We start from the raw sequence: 11172 nt of genomic DNA on the forward strand, positions 1-11172 counted from the left end.
AGCTAACCTACCAGTCACAGTGTCTGCCCCCTGGTGGTCAGTGCACATCATAGTGGCTGGCTGACCAGTCAACTGTCTGCCACCTGATGGTCAGTGCACATCAGTGCAGTTGAGCGGCCTTAGCATATCATTAGCATGTTATGCTTTGATTGGTTGAATGGCCAACTGGACCACTGGACACAGCATATTATAAGCTTTTATTATATAGGATAACACCCTCTAGGTCTTTATTATGTTGAGGTATGTCTCTTCTATTCCTACTCCTGAAAGTTTTTATCATAAATGGATGCTGGATTTTATCAAATGCTTTTCCTGCAACTGTTGTTATAATTATATGGTTTTTATTTTGCTAATGTGGTGTATCATGGTAATTGATTTATGGATATTGTACCAATCTTGCATCCCAAGAATAAATCTCGTTGGTCATAATGTATAATTTTTTTTAATGTATTGGTGAATTCAATTTGCTAATATTTTGTTGAGGATTTTTGCATCTATCTATATTCATCAGGAATATTGACTTATAATTTTCTTTTTTGGTAATGTCTTTGTATGGTTTTGAAATCAGGAAAATGCTGTCCTCATAAAATAAGCTTGGAACCCTCCCCTTTTTGAATTTTTAAAAATAGTTTGAGAGAATAGGTGTTATTCTGTGAATGTTTGGTAAAATTCACCTGTGAAGCCATCCAGTCGAGGACTTTTGTTTGTTAGGAGTTTTTTTAATTTTTTTTATTGCTGCTTCAATTTTGTTTATTGTGATTGGTCTGTAAAGTTTTTCTATTTCTTCTTGATTCAGTTTTGGAAGATTGTATGTTTCTAAAAATATATTTATTTTTTCCAGATTGTCCAATTTGATGGCATATAATTTTTCATATTTTTTATTATCTTTTGTATGTCTGTGATGTCCTTTGTTACTTCTCTTTCATTTCTAACTTTATTTGGGGTCTCTCTCTCTTTCTTTCTTGGTGATTCTGGTTAAAATTTTATCAATCTTCCTTATCTTTACAAAGAATCAGCTCTTGATCTTTTCTAATTTTTTTTTTACATTATTTCATTTGCCTCTGCTCTGATCTTTATTATTTCCTTTTTCCTCACTTCGGGCTTTTTTTGTTGTTCTTGTTGTATTTCTTCCATTTATTTATTTTAATTTTATTTTTAAATTTAATTTCTTTATTATTTAATGTATTACTTAAGTCTCCTTTTCCCTCCATTGACCTCTCCCAAGCTGCCCCCAACCCCCAGAACTTGCCCTCAACCCTCCAGCCCTGTCTGTGTTCATTGGTTATGCTCATATGCATGTATATAAGTCCTTTGGTTGATCTCTTACCTCCTCACCTCCCACCTTCTCTCATAGGTTGGACAGTCTAACCAATGCTTCTATGACGCTGGTTCTGTTTTTGTTCATCAGTTTATGTTGTTAGATGTACAGTTAGATAGTTCATTTGAAGTTTTTCTTGTTTCTTCTTTAAAATATTTTTTTGTTGATTTCAGAGAGAGGAAGGGAAAGAGAGAGATAGAAACATCAGAGAGAGAAATATTGATTGGCTGCTTCCTTGAATGCCCCCTACTGGGCATCGAGCCTACAACCTGGGCATGTGCCCTGACCTGGAATTGAACTGGCAACCTTTGGTGCACAGGAAGATACCCAACCAGCTGAATCACACCAGCCAGGACAACAGGGCATTTCTTGTTTCTTAAAGTAGGGCTATCATGCTGTGAATTTTCCTTTTAGAACTGCTTTCACTATGCCTCATTGATTTTCAGTTGTGTTTTCATTTTCATTTGTCTCAAGGTATCTTGATTTCTTCCTTGATCTCATTCATTGCTAACCAACTTGTTGTTTAGTAACACGTTATTTAGAGTTATAAGTTTGTTTATTTTGTTTGTTTTTTAGTTTTATTTTTGTAATTAATTTCCAGTTTCATACCGTTGTGGTCAGAGAAAATGCTTGATATGCATTCAATTTTCTTAAATTTATAGAGACTTGTTTTGTGGCCTAACATGTAGTCTAGTCTATAAAAGGATCCATGTGCATTTGAAAACAATGTATATTCTGCTTATTTGGGGTGAAATGTTCTGCAAATAACAAACAAAAGGAATCCAAAGAGGACCACACCAAGACACATCATAATTAAAATGCCAAGAGCAAAAGACAATGAGAGACTCTTAACAGCAGCAAGAGAAAAACAGTTAGTTACCTACAAGGGAGTACCCATACGACTGTCAGCTGATTTCTCAACAGAAATTATGCAGGCCAGAAGGGAGTGGCAAGAAATATTCAAAGTGATGAATAGCAAGAACCTACAATCAAGATTACTTTACCCAGCAAAGCTATCATTCAGAATCGAAGGTCAGATAAGAAAAAGCTAAAGGAGTTCATCACCACCAAACCAGTATTATATGAAATGCTGAAAGGTATCCTTTAAGAAGAGGAAGAAGAAGAAAAAGGTAAAGATACAAATTATGAACAACAAATACATATCTATCAACAAGTGAATCTAAAAATCAAGTGAATAAAAATCTGATGAACAGAATAAACTGGTGAATATAATAGAATCAGGGGCATAGAAAGGGAGTGGACTGACTATTCATGGGGGGGAAGGGTGTGGGGGGTGCAGGGAAGAGACTGGACAAAAATCGTGCACCTATGGATGAGGACAGTGGTGGTGGTGGTGGGGGGGGGGTAAGGGCAGAGGGTAGGGTGGGAACCAGGTGGAGGGGAGCTATGGGGGGAAAAAAGAGGAACAAATGTAATAATCTGAACAATAAAGATTAAAAAAATAATAAAAATATAAATATAAAAATAAAAATGTAAGGGTTTAATGTGGCAAAGTATTCCTCAGGTTATACATAGAATTGTTACAAATATTATACTAATTTATATCTACCTGAAAAATATCAATTGGAACACAGAGAACATCAGGAAAATGGACATTTGGCACTCGTGGGTAACAATGCTTCCATTTTTGAGGAATTTATTGTATTCATGCTGAGAAGGATTTAATAGGCTAATTCATTTGTCTTCTCTTTCACCCCCATGCTTGCTCTGCTCATATCCTCCCTGCCCTCTAATGTTGATGGTCCTTTGACTCACTAATCTTCCAGCCTTCAATGTAGCCTTGTCTTTTCAGACACAGAACAAGAGATGAAGAGGAACATTTACTTGAGGCCTGAATAGTGTTAGTCATGACAGCACGGGTACCGTCACTGAGAGTCAAATCCTTCACAGTTCTTGATTCCATTTGCTTGTGGTGTATTTGTAACTGCAGGCCTCTGCAGTGCTCTTCCTTAGGCACCACTTGTATGTTCTCCCTCTAGGCCCTCCGACCACACCAGATGCTGTTTTCTTTCTCTTTTCCTGTGCTCTTTCTACTGAGAGCAGCATGGGTAAGATTTACTCACATTGGCAGTATTTTTGGATACTGAAGAGTGATTTAGGGCGATTTACCCTAAACCACATGACATTTTGTGGGCCTGGGTATATTTGCTGTCAATTATGAAGATTTTTTCCTTATGAGAATCATGTGAATATTGCAGTGATTCATTTTTAGAGTAGCTGATAAATGTGCACTTGCTACTCTAGCAAAGATATTAGGATGTACACTTGAATAAATGAAAGTAAGAAATGTAGTCTTCTAATAATTCAAGTGTCAGCTTGAATGTAAGGAGTTGTAAAATGGAAAAAGAAAAAGGCTTGCGATATCCGAATAGAATAGCAAAACATGTCCTGAAATATTCTTACTGTCTCGCTGCAGGCACAGGTCCAAAGTCACTTGTTCAATTCATGCTATGATGTGGGAGACATCACATGCTCTGGAAGTAATTTCTGATAATTTTCCTTACAGTCTTGCCACCTTAAAAATAGCTTTTCAAGTGAATTCTAGCTCTCACCCACCTTTCCTGAAACTTGTGATTCACAATTACTAAAAATGTCTATTCATTCATAGCCAGAGAACTAGAAAGCCAGAATATTAATAACTGGAAATACTGTGGAAATTCATTTCAGATCTTTGAATTATCTAGATTCCAAATACCACATTCTACTGGACCTTCTAGTTCCCCAAATAATGTCTGGCCATATCTTTAAATCTATAAAATCACATGAGTTTAGAATGGTCCTAAAGTATATTATAAAGTTTTTGTTTTATTTGTGATATTAATTTTCTTATTGAGTTTATTTTCTTAAGTATTTTTTTAATTGAATCTTTATTGTTCAGATTATTACATTTGTTCCTCTTTTTTTTCCCCCCCATAACTCCCCTCCTCCCAGTTCCCGCCCCACCCTCCGCCCTCACTCCCCACCCACTGTCCTCATCCATAGGTGCACGATTTTTGTCCAGTCTCTTCCCACATCTCCCACACCCCTTTCCCCCCCAAGAATAGTCAGTCCATTCCCTTTCTATGTCCCTGATTCTATTATAATCAACAGTTCATTCTGTTCATCAGATTATTAATTCACTTGATTCTTAGATTCACTTGTTGATAGATGCATATTTGTTGTTCATAATGTGTATCTTTACCTTTTTCTTCCTCTTCCTCTTCTTAAAGGATACCTTTCAGCATTTCATATAATCCTGGTTTGGTGGTGATGATCTCCTTTAGCTTTTCCTTATCTGTGAAGCTCTTTATCTGACCTTCAATTCTGAACGATAGCTTTGCTGGATAAAGTAATCTTGGTTGTAAGTTCTTGGTATTCATCACTTTGAATATTTCTTGCCACTCCCTTCTGGCCTGCAAAGTTTCTGTTGAGAAATCAGCTGACAGTCGTATGGGTATTCCCTTGTAGGTAACTGAGTTTCTTTCTCTTGCTGTTTTTAAGATTCTCTCTTTATCTTTTGCTCTTGGCATTTTAATGATGATGTGTCTTGGTGTGGTCCTCTTTGGATTCCTTTTGTTTGGGGTTCTCCGTGCTTCTTGGACCTGTAAGTCCATTTCTTTCACCAGGTGGGGGAAGTTTTCTGTCATTATTTCTTCAAATAGGTTTTCAATATCTTGCTCTCTCTCATCTTCTGGCACCCCTATAATTCTGATGTTGGTACGCTTGAAGCTGTCCCAGAGGCTCCTTACACTATCCTCGCATTTTTGGATTCTTTTTTCATTTTGCTTTTCCGGTTGGATGTTTTTTGCTTCCTCGCATTTCAAATCATTGACTTGATTCTTGCGCTCCTCTGGTCTGCTGTCGGGCGTCTGTATAATATTCGTTATTTCAGTCTGTGTATGCTTAATTTCTCGTTGGTTCCCCAATATAAGATCGAGGGTCTTATTAGTTTTCGTGTAGATCTCATTAAGTTTATCGACAGCTTCTAAACAGTTCTTGAGAGACCTTAAAAGTGTGGTTCTGAACTCTATATCTTCCATTGACAATTTTGTCCTGTTTCTTTGTCTCCGCATTTTGTTATGCTTCCTTGGTGCACCCCCTAGTGGTCTTTGTTCACAGTCTTATAGTTAAATCTTGATTGTTGTAGCTAATTCCAGGGAGGGTTTGACCTCCAGGCCAAGTGGCTATGAGAATCAGCTGTGTCAGCAGTGAGAGAACTTCTGTCCTCTAGGGAGGTGCTAATCTAGCCTTTGCCTGAGGCTATCCGGCAAAGGCCTCTGTGCAGGGCTTGGGTGGGGCGGGTCGCACAGGATCAACAGGGTAGGCCGGAGAGAGCAGTTATGGCGGCTCTCAGTCCTGTCCCCAGGGGCTCTGCCTGAGTCCCAGCACCCGCTGCAAAGCTCGGAGAGAAAGCTGCACTCGCTCTGACCGAAGACAGACAGTCCCGCTTCTCCCGTTTGAGTCTGGGTCCCTAAAGACTCGCCCGGATCTGGTGCTCAGAGTCTGCGACTCCCTCCCGATTGAAAACAACAACCGCGCCCTCCGCCGCCAGCCCGCTCCTCGCACTCCGCACCTCAGAATTTGACTTCACCACTGCGCCTCCTCTGAGTGTCCGTGTGCGTTTCTCTTTCCTCCTAGTTGTAGGACTTCCACTCAGCCAGAGTTCCTGTGGTTCTGGGTGATGTCCGTTCCGTGTTTTAGTTTCACTTTTGAAGTAGTTGTTCAAAGCAGCAAACTCCGGCGTTAACCTATGCTGCCATCTTGGTTCTCCTATTTTCTTAAGTATTTTTATGAACAACTCAGGTTAGAAAACCTCAATCATTTGAGATGACAAACTAGACTTATATGTTTTTATATTAAAACATGTCTTCAGAGGTGTATTTCTGATTCCCATTTTTCTCTAGAAAGGCAGTATCTCTGGACAATATATTGCCTTTTTAAAAAATATATCCTAGGGGAGAACCAAGATGGCGGCATAGGTTAACGCCGGAGTTTGCTGCTTTGAACAACTACTTCAAAAGTGAAACCAAAAAACGGAAGGGACATCACCCAGAACCACAGGAACGCTGGCTGAGTGGAAGTCCTACAACTAGGAGGAAAGAGAAACGCACACAGACACTCAGAGGAGGCGCAGTGCTGAAGTCAAATTCTGAGGTGCGGAGTGCGCGGAGCGGGCTGGCGGCGGAGGGCGAGGTTGGCGTTTTCAATCGGGAGGGAGTTGCAGACTCTGAGCTCCAGATCCGGGCGAGTCTTTAGGGACCCAGACTCAAACGGGAGAAGCGGGACTGTCTGTCTTCGGTCAGAGCGAGTGCAGCTTTCTCTCCGAGCTTTGCAGCGGGTGCTGGGACTCAGAGAGGCAGAGCCCCTGGGGACAGGACTGAGAGCTGCCATAACTGCTCTCTCCGGCCCACCCTGTTGATCCTGTGCGACCCGCCCCGCCCAAGCCCTGCACAGAGGCCTTTGCCGGATAGCCTCAGGCAAAGGCTAGATTAGCACCTCCCTAGAGGACAGAAGTTCTCTCACTGCTGACACAGCTGATTCTCATAGCCACTTGGCCTGGAGGTCAAACCCTCCCTGGAATTAGCTACAACAATCAAGATTTAACTATAAGACTGCGAACAAAGACCACTAGGGGGTGCACCAAGGAAGCATAACAAAATGCGGAGACAAAGAAACAGGACAAAATTGTCAATGGAAGATATAGAGTTCAGAACCACACTTTTAAGGTCTCTCAAGAACTGTTTAGAAGCTGCCGATAAACTTAATGAGATCTACACGAAAACTAATAAGACCCTCGATCTTATATTGGGGAACCAACTAGAAATTAAGCATACACGGACTGAAATAACGAATATTATACAGACGCCCGACAGCAGACCAGAGGAGCGCAAGAATCAAGTCAATGATTTGAAATGCGAGGAAGCAAAAAACATCCAACCGGAAAAGCAAAATGAAAAAAGAATCCAAAAATGCGAAGATAGTGTAAGGAGCCTCTGGGACAGCTTCAAGCTTACCAACATCAGAATTATAGGGGTGCCAGAAGATGAGAGAGAGCAAGATATTGAAAACCTATTTGAAGAAATAATGACAGAAAACTTCCCCCACCTGGTGAAAGAAATGGACTTACAGGTCCAAGAAGCTCGGAGAACCCCAAACAAAAGGAATCCAAAGAGGACCACACCAAGACACATCATAATTAAAATGCCAAGAGCAAAAGATAAAGAGAGAATCTTTAAAACAGCAAGAGAAAGAAACTCAGTCACCTACAAGGGAATACCCATACGACTGTCAGCTGATTTCTCAACAGAAACTTTGCAGGCCAGAAGGGAGTGGCAAGAAATATTCAAAGTGATGAATACCAAGAACCTACAACCAAGATTACTTTATCCAGCAAAGCTATCATTCAGAATTGAAGGTCAGATAAAGAGCTTCACAGATAAGGAAAAGCTAAAGGAGTTCATCACCACCAAACCAGGATTATATGAAATGCTGAAAGGTATCCTTTAAGAAGAGGAAGAGGAAGAAAAAAGTAAAGATACAAATTATGAACAACAAATATGCATCTATCAACAAGTGAATCTAAGAATCAAGTGAATAAATAATCTGATGAACAGAATGAACTGTTGATTATAATAGAATCAGGGACATAGAAAGGGAATGGACTGACTATTCTTGGGGGGGAAAGGGGTGTGGGAGATGTGGGAAGAGACTGGACAAAAATCGTGCACCTATGGATGAGGACAGTGGGTGGGGAGTGAGGGCGGAGGGTGGGGCGGGAACTGGGAGGAGGGGAGTTATGGGGGGGAAAAAAAGAGGAACAAATGTAATAATCTGAACAATAAAGATTTAATTAAAAAAAAAAATATATATATATCCTATCTAATAAAAGAGAAAAATGGTAATTGGCGTACGACGATACCCTTTTCATTGGCTAATCAGGGCTATATGCAAATTAACTGCCAACTAAGATTGGCAGTTAACTGCCAACATAGGCGCAATGCTGGGAGGCGAAAGGGGAAGGAGGGAAGAAGCTGCCTGCCGCTGACTGCAATCGGAAACCCAGGCGGCAGCCAAGAGCCAGAGAACCGAGCTGCCTTTGCTCAGAGAAGCCAGGCCTCCTTTGCCGGCTTCTGTGATAAGAGAACCTGGCCACCTTTGCCGGCCCTGGGCCAGTAATGGGAGAAGCTGGGTGGGGCAGGGAAGAGGCGGATGTCTGCCTGGCTTCTCAGATCACTGATCACCAGTGATGGGAGAACACCCAGAGGCGGGGCCAGAGGCCAGGCTGCATAGCTGCCTGGGGACACCATCTGGACCCCAGGGGCGACGCAGCCAGGCCCCAGAAGGAGACCCAGGGCCAGGGGCTGAGTTGCAGCTGTGGTACGCAATCCAGTGCCTGGGCTGAGGAGACCCAGAAGGAGACCCAGGCGCCGGGGCTGTTTTTGCCGCTGGGGCACGCAATCCGGTGCCCAGGCTGAGGAGACCCAGGGCCCGGGGCTGCGTCGCAGCTGGGGCACGCCATCCGGTCCGGGGGCGATACAGCCAGGCCCCAGAAGGAGACCCAGGCACCAGGGCTGTATCGCTGCTGGGGCACGCGATCCAGTACCTGGGCTGAGGAGACCCAGAAGGAGACCCAGGGGCCTCGCAAGAGGAGAGTCTCCATGGTCAGATGGCGTGGTGTCGGGACAGGAATAAAGACCCGAGGTGACTCAGATGCCTGGCCACAGGGTTAGACCAGCCAGCAGGGCCTTTCAGTTGGGACTGGGGTGGGGGTGGGGCGAGGGAGGCAAGCCGGAAACAGAGAACTACAACTCCCAGGAGGCTTAGCGGCCAGGGCCTGGGTGCCTGGCTGTGAAATCGGATGGACTGTAGTTTTGCAAGCCACTTTAAACTAGAGGCTTGCAAGGTTGGAAGTTCTGTGTCGGGAGCCAGGGAGAAATGGAGCTGGAGCAGAGAGAGGGGTCCATGGCAGCTGTGGGCTTTGAGGAGTTCTCAGCACCTCCCGGCTGGGAGCTGGCGCTGCCTCCGCTGAAGGTGGTTACATCCTGGAGAGCGAGCTTGAGACCAAAGTGGAGTTCGTGTCTGGGGGTCTGGGCAGCTCCAGCCTCCAGGAGCGAGACGAAGAGGAGGAGGCAGCCTGAGGCCAGCAAGGGCGGCGCCAACAGGAACTCAATCGCAGGAAGTACCAGGCGCTGGATCGGCGCTGCAGGGAGATTGAGCAGGCGAAGGAGAGGTCCTGAACAGGCTCCATCAGATATAGAGGATAACATGGAGACTCCAGCAGGAGCGGAGGTTCCTCATGAAGGTGCTGGACTCCTACGGTGACAACTACTGGGCCAGCCAGTTCACCATCTTACTGGAGGACGAGGGCAGCCAGGGCAGAGACGCCCCCAACCCAGGCAACGCTGAGAATGAGCCTCCAGAGAAAGAGGGGCTGTCCCCGCCCAGGAGGACGCCAGCGCCCACAGAAGCCAGCAGCCCGGCCCCTGACGAGGGGCTCAGCAGTTGGAAGAGGCGGCGAGTGCCATAGGAAAGGCACTGGGCAGGAGTCCCGCTGACTCCGGAGCTGGCCCCCGTGCAGATAAAGGTGGAGGAAGACTTTGGCTTCTAAGCCCTCGAGGCTCTGGACTTAAGTTGGGTTTCTCGGGGGCCAGACAAGCTGCTGCCCTACCCCACCCTAGCCAGCTCCCCCTTTGACTGACCCCCCAATAAATGGACCCGATGCAAAAAAAAAAAAAAGCTTATAGAGGCATGTTTATAGGATCAAATAGTATAAATATAGATGTAACAGGACAATAAAAAGAGAACCTGGCTATGATGATAACCTGAATGCTGCCTCTGTGTCATTCCTTCTTTGGGAACCCCTGGACCTGCTGGGGCTGGACCCCAACATTCCTCTTCTTATAAGGACTTCAGTGAGATGGGCTAAGGGTCCCACTGGAACTGCCACAATTTAATGTAATCCCCTCTTTAAAGATCTTATCTCCATATACAGGTACATTCTGAGGTTCTGGGGATTAGGATTTTAACATACATTTTGTTGATTACCCAAATCAGCCCTTAACAACCAGCATGTTTCAGAAAGTAGATTCCTACAGGGTTATTTACCAAACATTCAGAAGTATTTTTAAAAGAGCTAAGCCCCTCGCCCACCGTGTGGGCCCCTCCCAGCGAAGAGCGAAGGCCTGGGTTCCGGGCACCGGAGGAAAACTGGTGCCAGCAGCCAGGGGAAGGGGCCCCAGATTGCGAGAGGGCACAGGGTGGGCTGAGGGACCCACCTGAGTGCACAAATTTTTGTGCACTGGGCCTCTAGTGTGTATATATATATATATATATATATATATATATATATATATATATTTTTTAATATATTTTATTGATTTTTTACAGAGAGGAAGGGAGAGGGACAGAGAGCCAGAAAGTCAATGAGAGAGAAACATTGATCAGCTGCCTCCCGCACACTCCCCACTGGGGATGTGCCCGCAACCAAGGCACATGCCCCTGACGGGAATCAAACCTGGGACCCTTCAGGCCGATGCTCCATCCACTGAGCCAAACCGGTTCTGGCTAAAAATATATTTTTATTGATTTCAGAGAGGAAAGAAGAGAGAGAGAGAGAGAGAGAGAGAGAGAGAGAGAGAGAGAGAGAAACATCAATGATGAGAGAGAATCATTGATCAGCTGCTTCCTGCATGTCCCCTACTGGGGATCGAGCCGGCAACCCAGGCATGTGTCCTCGACCAGAATCGAACTTGGAACCCTTCACTCTGCAGGCTGACGCTCTATCCACTGAGCCAAACTGGCTAGGGCCATATTGTCTTTCTTATGTTAGCAGGTCCATAAAACTCTTTTAGAGC

Source organism: Myotis daubentonii, chromosome 1, assembly GCF_963259705.1.
Source record: "Myotis daubentonii chromosome 1, mMyoDau2.1, whole genome shotgun sequence".
In the NCBI taxonomy this organism is placed as follows: domain Eukaryota; kingdom Metazoa; phylum Chordata; class Mammalia; order Chiroptera; family Vespertilionidae; genus Myotis; species Myotis daubentonii.